We start from the raw sequence: 22,890 nt of genomic DNA, 5'->3' as shown, positions 1-22,890 counted from the left end.
GGGCGGAGAAAGCAGCGTTCGTTGCTTATTAAAATCTCCCCCTAAGTGATCAGTTATTAAAAAAAGGGTGCTAAACTTATCCTGACAGCCCTCTTCAACCAATGAGGTGATGTTTGCACCTCTGAACCAATAAACAGAACACTGTCAGCTGACATACACGGCTATTGGTTTAGAGGTGCAAGCGTCACCTCATTGAAGGAGACAGCTGCGCTGTGCTGTGGGCAGCCGGAGCCGTTGTGTTTAGCGACATGCATGGGCACAGTCAGGGTGAGTTCAGCATCCTTTTTTTTAAATAACTGATTACTTAAACTCAACTTGATTTTTAGTTATGGTAAATCCTAGCGTCTGTTAAACGCTATGATTTACCATCACTTTAATAGTAACCAGCCTAGTAGTTTTATGAGATCAGGCTTAGATAAACCTTCCTGCAGAGGCCACCTCTTTCTTATAAGGCTGTGACAGGAAGTAAAGGACATTTCAATAGATGAATAATAGATATTGTAATTATTTCTACTTAGTATAAGACAGAGCTTAGTGCTTTATTACAACAATGAAACAGACTGTTTCTTTAATTACACAAACCTCAACCATCTCTTCCCCTTCATTCCCTCTGTCTGCTCTTTTATGATCAGATTATTTTGTTTTCTATTTTGAATTTTTATTAATAATAATAATAATAATAAGGAAATCTACTATAAAAAATAAAATAGAACAGGGTGAGCATAATGGGGCCAAAGTGAGGCCGTGTGGTTATCTCCTTCTGGGGTCTTATCTGCAGTCTAATTTAGGTATAGGGGCTCCAGGTAGGGTTGCCACCTTGGCCATGTTTTCCTGGTCACTTATGAGTTACACATGCTGCAGGGTGTGTAGATTGGAACATAAATTGTACCCCTGGACAGCACTATTCATGTAACCCGCTTGCCCGGCCCCCCCTGCAGCATGTGCAACTCATAAGTGTCCAGGAAAACATGGCCAAGGTGGAAACTCTAGCTCCAGGGTCGGTCAGGATCTTATTCTGAGGTCTTGTTTAGGTATAGGGAGGACAAAGTATCTGCAAGATCAGGGGTCTAATTGTGGTGACATAAGTAAGAGATTTTATCCCTGGAATATAAACTTTTTAAAGCAAACTGTTTAAAACACCAGGCCTATTTCATGTAAGAAATCCCTTCACCCCCACACCTTTGTAGCCTAGAAAAGGCATTTGGCCTAGTCAAAGGATACTCTCATATAGCCTTTGAATGGCATATAATAGGCCACACCCTAGAGAATTGGGCATACATGGGTATACTAGTGACTGCTGCAAGATGTCTGACCTTGGACAGAGAGACAAACCACACAGAGAATTGGCTATGTTTTCGACCTTCTTTTTTTGGGATAAATTCTCTGTGATTGATATATTTAGTTACTGGTGTTGGTTATGATAGCTAGAGTTGTCCTTTAGAAATTGGACTGTTTTGTTGTAAATATATGTGTATATAAACCTGTAGATATCCATTTTATCCCAACATATATATGTATTTTGGTTCCTAATACACTCTTTGCAATAATGGAGAAACTTTCAGTGTTTATTTCACTTAGTTGTAATCACTTATTTGTGATTGTTTAGTAGTTTTACCATAAAAATATATTTAGTTAGATTAATTAAAAATACATTAGATTTAAAACCACACTAATCTCTGATCTAGTTTAGGTATAGTGCTAACAGATGGGCTGAAAGGTCAGGGGCAGTGCCAGATTGGCCCACTGGGATACCGAGAGTTTTCCAGGTGGAACGGTGGACTGACGCCAGCACCGCAGAGTCACATCCGTTGGGCAGAGGTCAAGAAGGAGTCTTCAGGAAGGTCACGGAGTGAGCCTTGTGTGCATAGATAGTGCATCTATTCATAGCCGCTCTGCTCCTGTCGTGGATCTGGGGGCCTGGGAGGGGCAGATAAGTGGCCCCTTAGAAGGCTGCTCTGCTACTGCCATGGGAGTGCGGGCCTGTGGGGGTAGTTTAGTGGCCATTTAGAACAGAGAACTTAGCAAGCAAGGTAAGGAGGGCTGGGCCACGGGGAGGATTGAGGCTGGGGGGGGGGGTGCTGAGGCCGGGGGCAGGGCCAGTTCCCCAAGGCAGATTTGAGTTCCCAGTACAGCCCTGGTCAGGGGCCTAATCTGCAGTCTAGTTTAGGTATAGGGCTGAAAGAGGGGCTGCAAGGTCAGGAGTCTAATCTGGGGTCTAGTTTAGGTATTGGGCTGACAAAGGGGCTTCAGAGTCGGGATTTAACCATAGTAACATAGTAACATTGTAGATGAGGTTGAAAAGTCCATTGAGTTCAACCTATACAAATCTTACTTAGAAAAAGCTCCAGTTGATCTTAAATTGATCCTATTTAAACACAAGCAATCATATCCCTGAATTCTGTTTCTAGCCAGAAATGTATCTAACCCATTTTTAAATGTATCTAAGGTATTGGCATTTACTACCTCCTTAGGTAATGAGTTCTACACAAACAATTTTCTTGGAATAAACAGAGCTTCTGCCATCTCTGTATATGGGCCATGAATATATTTATATAATGTAATCATGTCACCTCTCAAGCGCCTTTTTTCTAGAGAAAACAGACCCAGTTTGGCTAAACTCTCATCATAGCTTAAATTCTCCATTCCCCTTATTAGCTTTGTGGCCCTTTGTTTTTTTTTTAAATATATTTTTTTTTATTGATTTTCCAAACAGAAAAGTATCATATCAGATCATATCACATCATATTGTACATATAAGAAGATAACTCAAATATTACAAGTTTACCTTAAAAGTTGTCTCATACAATAAGCAAGTGCCTGTATGTCTGACCTGGCACACATTCATTAATATTTCATAATAATTATAAGTCAACTTAAACATAAATAATGCATCCTAACATACATCATGGTTACTACCATATCTTATTGTTTTTTAAACAAGAGAAGAAGAGCAACAAGAGAAAAAAAAGGAAACAAACAGAAATTTGATATCCTTATACTGATTCCATGTAAGGTGCTCCTATCATATCCTCCCTACAGACTACACATATCATCTGAATTTCGAAATTAAAATGCTTTCCTGAGATATGATACACTGATACTATATATATCATCCAATCATTATGCCATACACATAGAATTAAACACTAAAGAAAAAAAAAAGAAAAAAAAAGAGGAGAAAAGAAGAGAGAGAGAAAGAGAAAAAAAAAAAAAAAAAAGAGAGAAACAACATATAACATATAAGTATATATACTTTTCCTCCACCCCCATCTTACCCATTATATCTCTTCATTATTATTTGTGAGCCAGGCACTGGGAAAGTTGCCCGCCAACACTTGCAACTGAAAAAAAACTGATTTAGCAAATGGTTTGACTATAATATTTTGGGACCCGGCTGGTAGGGATAATATAAACACATTCCAATGCTTGAAGAACAATTCTACTTGTTCATCCGACCTTCCTTGGAGATTGTATTGTTCAGACAGGCAGTGAGCTAACAAAGCCTGTTTAAGTTCTCTCAAGGTAGGAGCCTTTTTTGCCTTCCATTTTCTCAGTATCAAATTTCTACTCAGAAAAATATTTATATTAATCAGTTTCAAATTTCGAACTACTCCTTGAAATTTAGCTAGAAAAAAAATCTCCAAGGGCTGAACAACAAAATCAAGTTTAAGAATGGCATTCATCCAATACACTATCTTGGCCCAAAACTGCCCAATTATTGGACAGGTCCAAAAACAGTGTTTGATGTCTGCCGCGGTAGCACTACATTTAGGACAGACAATACTAGCCCCATACCATCTCGCTAGTTTTGCAGGAGTCAAATATGTCATTAGAGCTATTTTCATTTGAGATTCTCTCCATGCTGTCAAAACCCAACTCTTTTCTGTTAACTTAAAAGTATCTAATATTACCTGTCTATCAATATGTGGGAACGCAGAGCACCATTTAGTTACTATATAGTCTAATTGTTCTAGGGAGGGCCTCTGATTGAGCAGAGAGTAGAGCGGCGAGATAGAATAATATCCCATTAAGTAAGTATTAATCGTGATTTGTACCTCTTGGAGCGACCAATCTAAACCATATCTTTGTTTTAGTTCCCCTATATAGTTCCTTACCTGCAAAAATGCATAAAAATCACGCTTTGTAAGTCCGAATTGGTTACATAGATCTCCAAAAGTTAATGGGTTTAAGTTCACATCTAACAATTGCATAATGTAGGTCAGGCCTTTCATAAACCACTGTGCAAATGGTCCATCTCCTAGTCCTGGCAGAAAGTTTGGATTCCCAGTAATAGGGAGAAATTTGGAGACATGTGGAGAGCATCCGGTTTCATTACATATTTCCTGCCAAGCTATAATAATATTCTTGAAAGTTATAAGTTGAAAGGGGTCTGAAGGGAGCTCTGTAATTGTACAGTGTAACAACGCATTTAATCGAAATGGGGCGACCAGCGCGGATTCCCAGGCTATTGAGGTGACTTGTTCTCGCTCTAGTAACCAGTCTATCGCGACCTTACTGCGAGCAGCTAGACTATATAGTTGCATATTCGGAAGTGCCAACCCTGCCGCTGTTTTATTATTCATAAGCCGCGCTATCGCTATACGCGGTTTAGTGCCTTTCCAGAGAAATTTTAAGCAGGCCTTATTGTATTCTTTTAAGTCAGTTTTATGTAGCGGGATTGGGATATTTTGTATGTAATAAAATAATTTGGGAAATAGTGTTGTTTTTATTAGCATAACCCTTGCAGTTAGAGAGATTGGAAGATTGATCCAATCCTCCAATTTCCGTTTACAGGCAGTAAAACATTTATGAAAGTTCATATTGTACCATTCTTCCGGATTTGGGCTTAACATAATACCTAGATATGATATTGTTCGTGCTTCAACAAAAGGATGTATGATATCATGGTCTTTTTTTTTTGTCCAACCACATCAATTCAGACTTTGTCAGATTAATCTTATACCCCGATATTTTCCCAAAAATACTAATCGTTTCAAGAAATTTGGGTAAGTTATCCTTGATGTTACTCATAAATAGAAGCAGATCATCCGCATACAACAGTAATACAAATTTTTGTCCCGCGATATTGATGCCATCTAATTGCTGACGAAGTAAAATCGCCACAGGTTCTAAAGAGATATTAAATAATAGGGGCGAAAGCGGGCAACCTTGTCGGGTACCCCTTTGTAGAAGGAAACGCTCTGTAATCTCCCCATTAATAATTAAAGCTGATCTCGGGTCTGAATAAATTAATTGGATAAATTGGTTGAAGTTTCCGGTAACCCCGAATTGCTCTAGTGAAAAAAACAAGTGTTCCCAAGAAATACGATCAAATGCCTTTTCCGCATCAACCGATAATAGGGCTAGATCTGCAGTGCTCCCATGTCTATCTTTTTTAAGTTTATTATGGCAAAAATCCAATAATGTCAAAACTTTACGCATATTTTTGGCGGGATTCCTCTCAGGCATAAAGCCTGATTGGTTTTCATGAATTACTGAGCCAAGATGCGGTTTTAATCTGTTTGCCAAGATATTCATTAATAACTTGTAGTCCGTATTTAGGATTGATATAGGTCTATATGAGGCTGTTAGTTCTGGATCTCTGTTTTTCTTAGCAATTAAGGTAATATTAGCGGCCGTAAAAAATATGGGGAACACTTATTATTTTCAATGAAATAGAAATTGAATAATTTCTGGAGAACTGATACAATATGCTCTTGCAGGATCCTGTAAAATTCAGTCGGTAGACAGTCAGGTCCAGCTGCCTTATTAGTCTTAGCACTTTTAATTGCCATTCGTATTTCAGCCTCTGATATAGGGGCATTAATCTCCGCTAGTGTTTCTGCCGAGAGCTTAGGAATCTTAATCTTTTCCCAAAACAATTTCCTTTTGTCTATATTACATTTTTCTGATTTATATAGATCTTTAAAATAATCCAAGAAAATTTTACTGATATCTGTATTGCTTGTTACTCTCGTAGTGTCTTTCTTAATTGCTGTTATAATATTCTTATTCACTCTTTTCATTATTCTGGCTAGGAATTTGGCCGATCTGCCTCCAAACCCCCCATATAGTGCCTTTTGTCTTTGTATTTCTTGGATAGAGTTTTGTTTTAAAAATACATCTCTAGCTTCTTTCGCATTTATGTATTTATTCCAGTTAAGATTTGTACAGTTCCCTAAATATGTTATGTAGGAATTCTTAACTTGATTAGCCAACTGGGTTTCGCGGGCCCTAAATTTCCTCTTACACTGACACATATAGGCCTTAATTTTTCCATTCAAAACTACTTTGGCAGCCTCCCAAAATATCTCTGGTTTATTTATATATGCTTTATTGTAATTCACATATTCTCTCCATTGATTACTTAACCAGTTTTGAAAATCTATGTTATTCATCAAATGTTTGGGGAAAAAGAGAGACTGATTAGACGCAGATCGCTTATTTAACGCATTTATTGCTAATGTAATGATAGCATGATCTGAGACTGCTATCTCTCCAATCTCAGCTCTCCACTCTAATCCAATCAGAGAATCTGAAATCAAAAATAGATCAATTCTGGACAGTGCCTGATGTCCTTTTGATATACAGGTATATGCTCTTACATCTGGATTTTGTACCCGCCAAATGTCGGTCAGTCCTAGTTGTAATCGGAATTTCTGCAAGATACGTACTTTTCTATCACGTTTAAACTGTAATTTTTTATTCTGCCTGTCTAATAGCGGATCCCCTATTAGGTTGAAGTCACCTGCGACTATAAGGTCCTGACCTTTATACTTGTGCAAACGAAGTGTCCCTTTGTTGAACCTTTTCTAAGTCTGCAATGTCTTTTTTTGAGATCGATCCCCAGAACTGCACTCCATACTCAAGGTGAGGTTTTACCAGGGATTTATATAGTGACAGAATTATTATTCCTTCCCTTGCATCAATTTCTCTTTAAATACATGCTAGAATCTTATTATCCTTAGAAGCTGCTGCCGTGCATTATGCGCCTATCTTTAGCTTGTTATTACTACTTCCAAATCCCTTTCCTCTTCTATTTGGTTAAGTCTTGTCCCATCTAAATAAAAGATTGCCTGCTTATTTTTACTTCCAAAATGTAGAACCTTGCATTTTCCAGTATTAAATCTCATTTTCCATTTACCTGCCCATACTTCTAATTTTTGTAGATCCCCTTGTAATCTGAGTTCTTGTTTAGGTATGGGGCTGACAAAAGGGCTGCAAGGTCAGGGGTCTAATCCTTCAGGCTAGTTAAGGTATAGGTCTGACAAAGGGGCTTCAAGGTCAGGGGTCTAATCTGCAGTCTAGTTTAGGTATTGGGCTGACAGATGGGCTCCAATGTCAGTGTCTTATCTGCAGTCTAGTTTAGGTATAGGGCTGACAAAGGGTCTGCAAAGCCAGGGGTCTAATCTGCAATCTAGTTTAGGTATAGGGCTGACAGAGGGGCTCCAGTGTCTGGGTTTAATCTGAGGTCTTTTTTAGGTAAAGGACTGAAAGATGGTCTGCAAGGTCAGGGGTCTAAGGTCTAGCTTGGTTAAATAACCAGAATCCAATCTTAGATTGGATTTTGGTATAAGGGGGTATGAGGATATTATCTAAAATCAGGTTTGAGTTGGAGGCTGACAAGCTGCAGAGTTTAAGGACTGATGTGAGGTTTAATTTGGTTATGAGGCTGACAGAGGAGTGGCCAGACCATGGCTTGATCTGAGGTACAATTTGGCTAAGTGTCTGCCAGTGGTAATACTGGCCCAGGGTCTGATCTGAGGTACAATAAAGGTGTGTGTCAGGCAGTGACACTGCTGGCTCAGGGTCTGATCTGAGGTACAATATAGGTGTGTGTCTGGCAGTGACACTGCTGGCTCAGGGTGAGATCTGAAGTACAATATGGGTGTGTGTCTGGCAGTGACACTACTGGCTCAGGGTCTGATATGAGGTACAATATAGGTCTGTGTCTGGCCGTGACACTGCTGGCTCAGGGTCTGATCTGAGGTACAATATGGATGTGTGTCTGGCAGTGGCACTGCTGGCTCAGGGTCTGATCTGAGGTACAATATGGGTGTGTGTCTGGCAGTGACACTGCTGGCTCAGGGTCAGATCTGAGGTACAATATGGGTGTGTGTCTGGCAGTGACACTGCTGGCTCAGGATCTGATCTGAAGTACAATATAGGTGTGTGTCTGGCAGTGACACTACTGGCTCAGGGTCAGATCTGAGGTACAATATGGGTGTGTGTCTGGCAGTGACACTTCTGGCTCAGGGTCTGATCTGAGGTACAATATAGGTGTGTGTCTGGTAGTGACACTACTGGCTCAGGGTCTGATCTGAGGTACAATATAGGTGTGTGTCTGGCAGTGAGATCACTGGCTCAGGGTCTGATCTGAGGTACAATATGGGTGTGTGTCTGGCAGTGAGACCGCTGGCTCAGGGTCTGTTCTGAGGTACAATATGGGTGTATGTCTGGCAGTGACACTACTGGCTCAGGGTGAGATCTGAAGTACAATATGGGTGTGTGTCTGGCAGTGACACTACTGGCTCAGGGTCTGATATGAGGTACAATATAGGTCTGTGTCTGGCCGTGACACTGCTGGCTCAGGGTCTGATCTGAGGTACAATAAAGGTGTGTGTCAGGCAGTGACACTGCTGGCTCAGGGTCTGATCTGAGGTACAATATAGGTGTGTGTCTGGCAGTGACACTGCTGGCTCAGGGTGAGATCTGAAGTACAATATGGGTGTGTGTCTGGCAGTGACACTACTGGCTCAGGGTCTGATATGAGGTACAATATAGGTCTGTGTCTGGCCGTGACACTGCTGGCTCAGGGTCTGATCTGAGGTACAATATGGATGTGTGTCTGGCAGTGGCACTGCTGGCTCAGGGTCTGATCTGAGGTACAATATGGGTGTGTGTCTGGCAGTGACACTGCTGGCTCAGGGTCAGATCTGAGGTACAATATGGGTGTGTGTCTGGCAGTGACACTGCTGGCTCAGGATCTGATCTGAAGTACAATATAGGTGTGTGTCTGGCAGTGACACTACTGGCTTAGGGTCAGATCTGAGGTACAATATGGGTGTGTGTCTGGCAGTGACACTTCTGGCTCAGGGTCTGATCTGAGGTACAATATAGGTGTGTGTCTGGTAGTGACACTACTGGCTCAGGGTCTGATCTGAGGTACAATATAGGTGTGTGTCTGGCAGTGAGATCACTGGCTCAGGGTCTGATCTGAGGTACAATATGGGTGTGTGTCTGGCAGTGAGACCGCTGGCTCAGGGTCTGATCTGAGGTACAATATGGGTGTATGTCTGGCAGTGACACTACTGGCTCAGGGTCTGATCTGAGGTACAATATGGGTGTGTGTCTGGCAATGACACTGCTGGCTCAGGGTCTGATCTGAGGTACAATAATGGTGTGTGTCTGGCAGTGACACTGCTGGCTTAGGGTCAGATATGAAGCACAATATGTGTGTGTGTGTCTGGCAGTGACACTGCTGGCTCAGGGTCTGATCTGAGGTACAATATGGGTGTGTGTCTGGCAGTGAGACCACTGGCTCAGGGTCTGATCTGAGGTACAATATGGGTGTGTGCCTGGCAGTGAGACCGCTGGCTCAGGGTCTGATCTGAGGTACAATATGGGTGTATGTCTGGCAGTGACACTACTGGCTCAGGGTCTGATCTGAGGTACAATATGGGTGTGTGTCTGGCAGTGACACTGCTGGCTCAGGGTCTGATCTGAGGTACAATATGGGTGTGTGTCTGGCAGTAACACTGCTGGCTCAGGGTCTGATCTGAGGTACAATATGGGTGTATGTCTGGCAGTGACACTACTGGCTCAGGGTCTGATCTGAGGTACAATATGGGTGTGTGTCTGGCAGTGACACCGCTGGCTCAGGGTCTGATCTGAGGTACAATATAGGTGTGTGTCTGGCAGTGACACTGCTGGCTCAGGGTCAGATCTGAGGCACAATATGTTTGTGTGTCTGCCCATGACACTGCTGGCTCAGGGTCTTATCTGAGGTACAAAATGGGTGTGTGTCTGGCAGTGACACTGCTGGCTCAGGGTTTGATCTGAGGTACAATATGGGTGTGTGTCTGGCAGTGACACTGCTGGCTCAGGGTCTGATCTGAAGCACAATATGTTTGTGTGTCTGGCAGTGACACTGCTGGCTCAGGGTCTGATCTGAGGTACAATATGGGTGTGTGTCTGGCTGTGACACTGCTGGGTCAGGGTCTGATCTGAAGTACAATATAGATGTGTGTCTGGCAGTGACACTGCTGAGTCAGGGTTTGATCTGAGGTACAATATATAGGGACAGTTTGGAGTTCCGATGTTGTTCCATATGCCTATTGATCTGTCAGTTGAACAGAAGGTAGCCACCTGGGCATGTGACCCCTTTTTTTGATAGAGCCATCCTCCTCTTTCAAAAGAAGGCTCATTCTATATTGCAGTGCTTATTTCCGAGTGTTAGGGTCCATTTTAAAGAGACATTAAACACTTTGTTCTATAGACACTAAAACTTTACACTTATTTTGTCAATATTTAAACAGCTAATGAAACTTTAAAAAAAAAATACATCTACAAGTTATTCTCATACTAATCTTTTCTTTGAATACATCATTCTATCTAGCATTTATTTAGTGTTCAATATCCCTTTACAGCCCAAAGTGCTGTAAAAGGCACACTGCTAGATTACGAGTCTTGCGTTAGGGTTAAAAAGCAGCGTTGAGAGGTCCCAACGCTGCTTTTTAACGCCCGCTGGTATTACGAGTCTTGATATGACGGGTGTACCGCTAACTTTTTTGGCCAGACTCGGAAATACCGCAAATCCACTTATGTCAATTGCGTATGCTATATTTTCAATGGGACTTGCATAGCGCCGGTATTACGAGTCTGACCAAAAGTGAGCAGTAGACCCTCTCCTGTCAAGACTGGTACCGCATTTTAAAGTCAGTAGTTAAGAATTTTACACTACAACGCCGTAGCATAACACTCTTAACTAAAGTGCTAAAAAGTACATTAACACCCATAAACTACCTATTAACCCCTAAACTGAGGCCCCCCCAACATCTCAAACAATAAAATAAATATTTTAACCCCTAATCTGCCGAACCGGACATCGCCGCCACTATAATAAGTATATTAACCCCTAAACCGCCGAACTCCCGCATCGCAAACATTAGTTAAATATTATTAACCCCTAATCTGCCGGCCCTAACATCGCCGACACCTACCTACATTTATTAACCCCTAATCTGCCGCCCACAACATCGCCGACACTATAATAAAGTTATTAACCGCTAAACCTAAGTCTAACCCTAACACCCCCTAACTTAAATATAATTTAAATAAATCAAAATAAAATTACTACAATTCACAAAATTATTCCTATTTAAAACTAAATACTTACCGATAAAATAAACCCTAAGCTAGCTACAATATAACTAATAGTTACATTGTAGCTATCTTAGGGTTTATTTTTCTTTTACAGGCAACTTTGTATTTATTTTAACTAGGTACAATAGTTATTAAATAGTTATTAACTATTTAATAACTACCTAGTTAAAATAAAGACAAATTTACCTGTAAAATAAAACCTAACCTATGTTACAATTACACCTAACACTACACTATAATTAAATAAATTCCCTAAACTAAATACAATTAATTACAATTTAAAACATTTATCTAAAGTACGAAAAAAACAAAACACTAAATTACAGAAAATAATAAAATAATTACAAGATTTTTAAACTAATTACACCTACTCTAATCCCCCTAACAAAATAAAAAAGCCCCCAAAATAAAAAAAGCCCTACCCTACACTAAATTACAAATAGCCCTTAAATGCCTTTTGTGGGGCATTGCCCCAAAGTAATCAGCTATTTTACCTGTAAAAAAAAATTACAACCCCCCAACATTAAAACCCATCACCCACACAACCAACCCTACTCTAAAACCCACCCAATCCCCCCTTAAACAAAACTAACACTAACCCCTTGAAGATCACCCTACCGTGAGACGTCTTCACCCAACCGGGCAGAAGTGATCCTCCAGACGGGCAGAAGTCTTCATCCAAGCCGGGATTAAGAGGTCCTCCAGACGGGCAGAAGTCTTCATCCAGACGGCATCTTCTATCTTCATCCATCCTGCGCGGAGCGGGTCCATCTTCAAGACATCCAACGCGGAGCATCCTCTTCAAACGATGGCCGACTGAAGAATGAAGGTTCCTTTAAATGATGTCATCCAAGATGGCGTCCCTTCAATTCCAATTGGCTGATAGAATTCTATCAACCAATCGGAATTAAGGTAGAAAAAATCCTATTGGCTGATCCAATCAGCCAATAGGATTAAGCTGCCATTTTATTGGCTGTTCCAATCAGCCAATGAATGCAAGCTCAATCCTATTGGCTGATTGCATCAGCCAATAGGATTTTTTCTACCTTAATTCCGATTGGCTGATAGAATTCTATCAGGCAATCGGAATTGAAGGGACGCCATCTTGGATGACACCATTTAAAGGAACCTTCATTCTTCAGTCGGCCATCGTTTGAAGAGGATGCTCCGTGTCGGATATCTTGAAGATGGACCCGCTCCGCGCCGGATGGATGAAGATAGAAGATGCCGTCTGGATGAAGACTTCTGCCCGTCTGGAGGACCACTTCTGCCCGGTTGGGTGAAGACATCTCATGGTAGGGTGATCTTCAAGGGGTTAGTGTTAGGTTTTTTTAAGGGGGGATTGGGTGGGTTTTAGAGTAGGGTTGGTTGTGTGGGTGGTGGGTTTTAATGTTGGGGGGGTTTGTAATTTTTTTTTACAGGTAAAAGAGCTGATTACTTTGGGGCAATGTCCCGCAAAAGGCCCTTTTAAGGGCTATTTGTAATTTAGTGTAGGGTAGGCCTTTTTTTTATTTTGGGGGGCTTTTATGTTTTGTTAGGGAGATTAGAGTGGGTGTAATTAGTTTAAAAATCTTGTAATTATTTTATGTAATTTAGTGGGGGGGGTTTCCCGTACTTTAGATAATTTTTTAAATTGTAATTAATTGTATTTAGTTTAGGTAATTTATTTAATTATAGTGTAGTGTTAGGTGTAATTGTAACATAGGTTAGGTTTTTTTTTACAGGTAAATTTGTCTTTATTTTAACTAGGTAGTTATTAAATAGTTAATAACTATTTAATAACTATTGTACCTAGTTAAAATAAATACAAAGTTGCCTGTAAAAGAAAAATAAACCCTAAGATAGCTACAATGTAACTATTAGTTATATTCTAGCTATCTTAGGGTTTATTTTATAGGTAAGTATTTAGTTTTAAATAGGAATAATTTAGGTAATTGTAGCAATTTTATTTAGATTTATTAAAATTATATTTCAGTTAGGGGGGTTAGGGTTAGACTTAGGTTTAGCGGTTAATAACTTTATTATAGTGGCGGCGACGTTGTGGGCGGCAGATTAGGGGTTAATAAATGTAGTTAGGTTGCGGCGACATTGGGGACGGCAGATTAGGGGTTAATAAATATAATGTAGGTGTCGGCGATGTTGGGGGCAGTAGATTAGGGGTTCATAACTATAATGTAGGTGGCGGCGATGTCCGGAGCGGCAGATTAGGGGTAATAATATAATGTAGGTGTCAGTGATAGCGGGGGCGGCAGATTAGGGGTTAATAAGTGTAAGATTATGGGTGTTTAGACTCGGGGTTCATGTTAGGGTGTTAGGTGTAGACATAAAAAGTATTTCCCCATAGGAATCAATGGGGCTGCGTTAGGAGCTGAACGCTGCTTTTTTGCAGGTGTTAGTTTTTTTTCCACCCGGCTCTCCCCCATTGATTCCTATGGGGAAATCGTGCACGAGCACGTTCAGCCAGCTCACCGCTAATGTAAGCAGCACTGGTATCGAGGTGAGATGTGGAGCAAAATTTTGCTCTTCGCTTACTTTTTTGCGGTTAACGCCGGGTTTGTAAAATCCCGTAATACCAGCGCTATCTGTAAGTGAGTGGTGAGGGAAAACTGATTGTTAGCACCGCATCCCTCCTAACGCAAAACTCGTAATCTAGTTGACAGTTTCCATGACAATCATCTGCTACCTAAAGCAGCATTGATCCCTCATTTGAAAAGGCAAAATCCCCTATTTCCGAGATTTCTCTCATGCCGGTGAGTTTAAGATAATCAGCTCCCAAGAGAGAGAGAGGTAAATTTGACAACTCAAGTAAATTGGAATGTATTTTTTTTTAAATTGTGTAAATTGCGCATTCTGAGTCATAGGAGTTTGTTTGATTTCAATATCCCTCTAACAATTGTGAAAATGCCTAATTGACTAACCGCTGCCATTTATAAAGGTTTGCGACTCACTGTTTAATTTCTTCTTTATATAAAGTTTCTTAACCTTTCCTTTTTCTATAATTTGCAGCGGCTTAGCGTTTTATATTTAGTTCAAAAATCTTCCATATTATTAAGGATATCTGCATTACAATTTACCGCCAGTAGGTTTCAATGTAACCATAACATTTTGCACATGATGTTTTATTCCCTTTCGTTTCTATTATTAATACAACTATTTGACAGCAGGACGCTGTAGTAAGACCAACAATTTCGAATGTCTTTTTTCTCTGTAATGAGAACTTTCCTACGGTTCCAGTGTGCTGTATCAGCAGGTTTTCTCTTAGGTTCTGATGCGTGGGTGGGAGGGTAGAGACAATATTTTAACCAGTTTGCTGCAGAATTGTTACATGATGCATTTCATAAGGTTGTATAAGAACAAAGTCACCAAATCAGCGTCCTTTAATCTCAGCTTTATCTTCAGTATAGTAAATGGACAGTTCATAATGTTGGGCTAACTTAAAGGGATACTAAACACAATTTTTTTTTGTTAATGATTCAAATAGAGCAGCAATTTTAAGCAACTTTCTAATTTACTCCTAATATTATTTTTTCTTCGTTCTCTTGCTATCATTTATTTAAAAAGCAGGAATGTAAAGCTTAGGAGCCAGCCCAAAGGGACAGTCTACACCAGAATTGTTATTGTTTTAAAAGATAGATAATCCCTTTTTTACCCATTCCCCAGTTTTGCATAACCAACACAGTTATATTTATATATTTTTTACCTCTGTGATTATCTTGTATCTAAGCCTCTGCAGACTGCCCCTTTATTTCAGTTCTTTGACAGACTTGCAATTTAGCCAATCAGTGATGGCTCCCAGGTAAGTTCACGTGCACGAGCACAGTGTTATCTATATGAAAAACATGAACTAACACCCTCTAGTGGTGAAAAATCTGTTAAAATGCATTCTGAAAAGAGGTGGCCTTCAAGGTCTAAGAAATTAGCATATGAACCTCCTAGGTTAAGCTTTCAACTAAGAATACCAAGAGAACAAACAAAAATTGGTGATAAAAGTAAATTGTTTAAAATTACATGCTCTATCTGAATCATGAAAGTTTTTTTGGACTAGACTGTCCCTTTAAGTTCAGCACCCTGGACAGTGCTTGCTTATTGGTGGATGCATTTAAGGCTGTGACACACTGCAAGCAGAGCGACGTGCAGCGTGTAGATGCAGCTGTGCGCGCTCAGTGTGTCCTGCCTTTTCATCTCTGAGCACTCTGCTGCGTCAGGACGCGTAGCAGAGCGTTCATAGATTAAATATTTGAACTTCAGAAGCGATGCAACGCGGAGCGAAGCAGCTGCTTTGCTTCACGCCGCATCGCTTGCAGTGTGTCACAGCCTTTAGCCACAAATAAGCAAGCGTAACCCAGGTTCGGAACCAAAAAAGGGCCGTCTCCTAAGGTTTACATTGCTGCATTTTAAATAAAGATACCAAGAGAACGAAGAAAAATTGATAATAGGAGTAAATTAGAATGTTGCTTAAAATGGCATGCTCTATCGGAATCATGAAAGAAAAAAATTGGGTTTAGTGTCCCTTTAAGCCTGAGCCATGCACCTTGTGTATTTCAACTTCAATCAATAAAGGATTTGTTTGTTATATGGCATGGCGCTTTACATTTCTTTCCCCAGCTGGTAAGGGACTTTTACATGTAGTTAAGATAGTGTACTTAGTGTAATGCTCGTGGGATATTTCCCTATCAGACCAAACCTATCCTGGCTTCCAGTGGAAGGATAAGGAAATATCCCAGAACAAAGTGAGTTTAAGAAATGAGGTAAGCAGTACTCACGGTAGACAGGGTAGTCCTTCACGGCAATAAAATTAAGGCAGAGAATGGTCAGTGACTGGCAGAGTTCGGCAACAGAAAGGCAATCCAGCCGTATTGCAGTTCAGGGGTAAACCAATAGAATGGTCAGGAACAGGCAGAGATCGGCAACAAAAGGTAAATCCAGCAGTTTAGCAGTTCAGGGATAAACCAATAGAATGGTCAGGAACAGGAAGAGGTCAGCAATAAAAGGTAGTCCAGCAGTTTAGCAGTTCAGGGGTAAACCAATAGAAAGGTCAGACAGTCAGAGTTCAGTAATGATTAGGCAATCCAGCAATTCAAGGGTGTAAAGAGGCAGAGTTCAGCAATGATAAGGCAATTCAGCAATTCAAGGGTTAAACAGGCAGAGTTCAGTAACGATAAGGCAATCCAGCAATTCAAGGGTTAAACAGGCAGAGTGGTCAGACAGGCAGAGTTCAGTAACGATAAGACAATCCAGCAATTCAAGGGTTAAACAGGCAGAGTGGTCAGACAGGCAGAGTTCAGTAACGATAAGACAATCCAGCAATTCAAGGGTTAAACAGGCAGAGTGGTCAGACAGGCAGAGTTCAGTAAAGATAAGACAATCCAGCAATTCTAGGGTTAAACAGGCAGAGTGTTCAAACAGGCAGAGTTCAGTTACGATAAGACAATCCAGCAATTCAAGGGTTAAACAGGCAGAGTGGTCAAACAGGCAGAGTTCAGTAATGATAAGACAATTCAGCAATTCAAGGGTTAAACAGGCAGAGTGGTCAAACAGGCAGAGTTCAGCTACGATAAGGCAATCCAGCCATTCAAGGGTTAAACAGGCAGAGTGGTCAGACAGGCAGAGTTCAGTTACGATAAGACAATCCAGCAATTCAAGGGTTAAACAGGCAGAGTGGTCAGACAGGCAGAGTTCAGTAACGATAAGACAATCCAGCCATACAAGTAATAAAGCACCTAGGAGCACACACAGTAAAACCTATACTTGGGCAAAGATGAGAGCAACTGAGGTACTTACATAGGTGTAGGATTCGCGCCAAGGAGAGCACAGGTAAGATCCGGATCGGCATCAGGAAAGACAGGGCGTGCAGCGATGACGTCATCGCCGTGCGCCTGAAGCAACCGCCGCGTCCATGGCAACGTCCATGACAATGGATCAAAGCAGCAGCAGAAACCCGAGGAGCGGCGTGACACTTAGATAAAAGAAATAATTTAGAAAGTTGTTTAATTATGAAATAAAAAATGTTGGTTTCATGTCCCTTTAAAGCTGTGTTTCCCAACTCCAGTCCTCAGAACCCTTAACAGGCCAGATATTCATTATATCTTTACTAGAGCACAGGTGAAATAATCACCTGATGGTTGAGCTGTCCTCTAGTTAAGATATAATGAATATCTGGCTTGTTAAGGGTCCTGAGGACTGGGAAACATAAAAGTACAGAACCAAAATGCATTTTATTATTGCACTGTTGCATGCATATAACTATAACTAGCATTACTTAGATATATGCCAATTGATGTTTTATATATATATATATATATATATATATAGTGATCATATTGCCGCTTTAAAAAGGGACACATATGAAAAATACATATGTCAGAGCTGTTTTCAGAGCTGTTTAAAGAAATGTTTTGTATAAGAACCCTGACTTTTTCATGTGTCCCTTTTTAAAGAGGCAATATGGTCACTATATATATATATATATATATATATATATATATATATATATATATATATATATATATATATATATATATATTATACACACACACATACTTTTCTGGTCTAATACACATCTTTTTATGGCAAACTAATGTGCACTGGTATTACAAGTTAAGAAAGTGCGCTTCCATAGGCTTCAATGGGAGCCTCATTCTGATGCCGTCAGAGACTGTTTCTTTTTTCTTCTGACTTATGACAGTTTAAACATCGATCATTTAGAAAAAGCGCAGCAAGTTGTCCCTGCCTAGACCTACTCTGAGTGATCGTGCAGAGTATTTTCTGCATGCACAGCCTCACCAACAGCTCCTCCTCATTAACTTGTGTCACACATGCCCCAGCCCTCCAAATCTCCTAGAGGGGACATTGCTAGGGACAAAAAAACAGGAACAGTCCCTGGAAATCAGGGGCTGTTTTTTGTGTAGTCACAAACCACCAGCTAGCTCCCAAGTAGTGCATTGTTGCTCTAAAGCAATGTTTCTAAACCGCTGTCCTTAAAGGGACACTGAACCCAAATGTTTCCTTTCATGATTCAGATAGAGCATGCAATTTTAAGCAACTTTCTAATTTACTCCTATTATCATTTTTTCTTCGTTCTCTTGCTATCTCTATTTTTTTATTTATTTTTTGTTCAGACTCTGGACAGCACTTTTTTATTGGTGGATGAATTTAACCTAGGTTTTTCACAAAAATGGGCCAGCATCTAAACTTACATTCTTGCATTTCAAATAAAGATACCAAGAGAATGAAGAAAATGTGATAATAGGAGTAAATTAGAAAGTTGCTTAAAATGTCATGCTCTATCTGAAGCACAAAAGAAAAAAAATTGGGTTCAGTGTCCCTTTAATTACCCACCAACAGGCCATGTTTTCATTATAGCTGAACTAGAGCACAGGTGAAATAATCAGCTGATTAGTAACCATGGTTACTAACCTGCTCTCATCCATCAGATGATTATTTCACCTGTGCTCTAGTTCAGATATAATAAAAAACCTGGCCTGTTGGGGGTACTTGAGAACTGTGGGTGAGAAACAATGCTCTAAAGCACTGGGTTTCAAGCCTGTCCTCAAGCCTCCCCAACAGGCCAGATTTTCAGGATTACCTTGAATGAGAGCAGGTAAAATAACCATAGTTACCAGGGCCACCACTAGAAATTTTGGGGCGCCTGACTTAACCATTGATCAGGCCCCCCTCCCCCCCTTTGACAAGTGACTAAAACGTATATACACTTTATTCTTAAGTGTAGTCAAACTTGGAAATGTTGTAAAGGAAGTAACACACAAACACAGAAACACACAAACACACTCATACACTGAAACACACACTCACACATAAGGATTCACATATAGACACTCTAGCAGACACGCAAAGAAACACACAAAGACACACAGACACCCAAACAGACACTCAGCACTTGAATATATTGACCTGACAAATAATGAGGTAGACTACAGTTTTGTCAAAAAAGGAGATTTACAAATCAAAAAAATATGGAGTTCTGATTATCTTTTTGTCAAGGAAGATGCCAATTAAATGATGACAACAGCATGCAGTGGCTGAAAGGAAGGGCCCTGAACTGCCTAAACAATAATTGAAAGGTTAAATGGTGGATTGGTGACTTCCGGAAAGGTCTCATTAGTCTCAAAGTCTGTAGAAAGATGTGAATAATCAGTAGTAAGGTCAAAATGTCCTTAAAAGGAACAAACAATGGATACACACACAAACTCAAACACAGACTTGCACATACACCCAATGAAACACCCACAGAGACAGCCTCAGAAAACACACAAAGACATACACACAGAGAGAGACACCCACAGAAAACACACAGAGAAAACCAATTACAACACACAAAGACATAGTCTAAAATATAAAGAATAGAGGGCACCACATAGTGCAAATCAGACTGTAGAACCAAATGGTGATATGCAATTGATATCCTACTCACGTGATGAGAAGCAAAAGTGTGCAGTACAGGTAGACACAGTGGCAAGACTGGAACAGATGGTATCCTCGTCCCACCAAGGGGAGTCCAGAGATACTCCTGATAATCACGGTATGTGCTGGGCCACAATAAGTTGAAGACAGTAGCTCAAATGACTCAAAAATAGGGTCCAGCAGCTTAAAAAAGGCAAGGTAGTGGCCTCCAATGGCAGAGGTAAATCAGATAAAGTGCAGCAGCAGAGTGACAATAAAAATTGTTTTATTAAAACAGTTAAAACAACAGCAACGCGTTTCTCAGTGACACAGCACTGTTTCCTCAGGCTAACCTCTGCCATTGGAGGCCACTACCTTGCTTTTTTTGAGCTGCTGGACCCTATTTTTGAGCCATTTGAGCTACTGTCTTCAACCTATTGTGGTCCAACACATGGACTCCCCTTGGTGGGACGAGGATACCATCTGTTCCAGTCTTGCCGCTGTGTCTACCGGACGACTGATTGGTTCCGGTGCACACTTGTGCTTCTCATCACGTGAGTAGGATATCAATTGCATATCACCATTTGGTTCTACAGTCTGATTTGCACTATGTGGTGCCCTCTATTCTTTATATTTTAGACTATCATCTTCTGTGTCGTGGCGCGACACTCCAGAGGAGCTGCCTCAAGTCGTGGACTCTGTCCTGCTATTGGATAAGGTTATATTAACAGGACTTTACATCTCATTATATTTATGGACTTCCCATTATACATATGTGCTCCAGATTTTGTGAACACTGGAGTTTACTATATTTGTGCTTTTGATTTTGTGAATATTAGAGTTTATTGTATACTCTGATTTACTTGACCAATTGTATACTCTATTAAGGGATACTAACCTATTATTTTGCGAATTATATATAATCACTTCACTCTTCACCATACTTATCTATTTGGCGCCTCTTACAGGTACAGTTTGGCATTTATTGCCTTCTGTGTATCTTATTTTTACCACACAAAGACATACACACACACCTTCACTGAGACATCCACAGAAAACACACAAATACATGCACACACTCTCACAGAGACACCCACAGAAATGCACAGACATACACAAACCCTCACAGAGACATCCACAGAAAACACAGACATACATACACACACCCACCCTCACAGAGACATCCACAGAAAACACACAAAGACATACACACCCACCCTCACAGAGGCATCCAGAGAAAATACACAAAGACATACATACACACACCCTCAGAGGCACCCATAGAAAAAGCACAAAGACATACGCACACACCCTCACAGACATCCACAGAAAATGCACAAAGACATACACACCCACCCTTGTTTTTTTCCCCTCATTTTCCCCAACCAAGAGCATAACTTCAAATATGGTGTACAAATGTTCCCATCTGTCAGCTGTACTTATAGATTTTGAAAATGCTGTACTCTATATGTTCTTGGTGGAACCATAAGCTGTGGTACTCAGTCTCATACCATTAGATCTGGTTAAAGGGATACTAAACCCCAAAATTTTATTTTATGATTCAGATAGAACATACAATTTTAAACAACTTTCCAATTTAATTCTATTATCAAATTTTCTTCATTCTCTTGTTATCCATTGCTGAAGGGACAGCATTGCACTAAAATATCTATTTAGCCAATCACAAGAGACAAATGTGTGCAGGCACCAATTAGCAGCAGCTTCCACTAGTGTATGATATGTGAGTATTCATTTTTTAACAAGGGATACTAAGAGAACAAAGCACATTTGAAAATAGAAGTGAATTTAAAAGTGTCTTAAAATGACATGCTCTATCTGAATCATCCAATTTTAATTTTGACTTTCCTATCCCTTTAAATGCAGGATTTAAGCTTGTTTGTATGTATTTCAAAATTAAGTCAGCTGCAGTGTAAACTGAACAGTGTTACTTTAACTTGTCTGATTTCGAACACTGAGCAATCTTAGTCTGAGATTATAATTTATGCAGATGTAAAAAATCTTAGATAAAATGCCTCCTTGCACCTGGAAAGTCTGTGCATAAAGAGGCAGTAAACTGGAATGTAATTAAAAAATAAATAAATAAATATATATATATATATATATATATATATATCGTGGATATAAAAAGTCTACACACCCCTGTTAAAATGTCATGTTTCTGTGATGTAAAAAAAATGAGACAAAGTTAAATCATTTCAAAACTTTTTCCACCTTTAATGTGACCTATAAACTGTACAACTCATTTGCAAAACAAACTAAAATCTTTTAGGTAGAGGGAAGTAGAAATAAAAAACTAAAATAATATGGTTGCATAAGTGTGCACACCCTTAAACTAATACTTTGTTGAAGCACCCTTTGATTTTATTACAGCACTCTTTTTGGGTATGAGTTTTTCCGCATGGCACATCTTGACTTGGCAAGATTTGCCCACTCTTCTTTGCAAAAACACTCCAAATCTCTCAGATTGTGAGGGCATCTCTTGTGCACAGCCCACTTAAGATAACCCCACACATTTTCGATTGGATTCAGGTCTTGGCTCTGACTGGGCCATTCCAAAATGTTAATCTTCTTCTGGTGAAGCCATTCCTTTGTTGATTTAGATGTATGCTTTGGGGCGTTGTCATGCTGAAAGATGAAGTTCCTCTTCATGTTCAGCTTTGTAGCAGAAGCTTGAAGGTTTTGTGCCAATATTGTCTGGTAATTGGAACTGTTCATAATTCCCTCTACCTTGACTAAGGCCCCAGTTCCAGCTGAAGAAAAACAGACCCAAAGCATGATGCTGCCACCAAAATGCTTCACTGTGGGTATGGTGTTCTTTTGGTTATATGCAGTGTTGTTTTTGCGCCAAACATATCTTTTGGAATTATGGCCAAAAAGTTTAATCTTGGTTTCATCAAACCAGAACACCTTTTGCAACATACTTTTGGGAGACTTCAGATGTGTTTTTGCAAAATTTAGCTGGGCTTGGATGTTTTTTTTTCGTAAGCAAAGGCTTCTGTCTTGCCACTCTACCCCATAGCCCAGACATATGAAGAATACGGGCGATTGTTGTCACATGCACCACACAGACAGAACTTGCCAGAT

This window comes from Bombina bombina, chromosome 11 (genome assembly GCF_027579735.1).
Source record: "Bombina bombina isolate aBomBom1 chromosome 11, aBomBom1.pri, whole genome shotgun sequence".
Taxonomy (NCBI): Eukaryota; Metazoa; Chordata; class Amphibia; order Anura; family Bombinatoridae; genus Bombina; species Bombina bombina.
The sequence above is the reverse complement of the archived record's forward strand: the minus strand, read 5'-3'. Positions refer to the sequence as shown.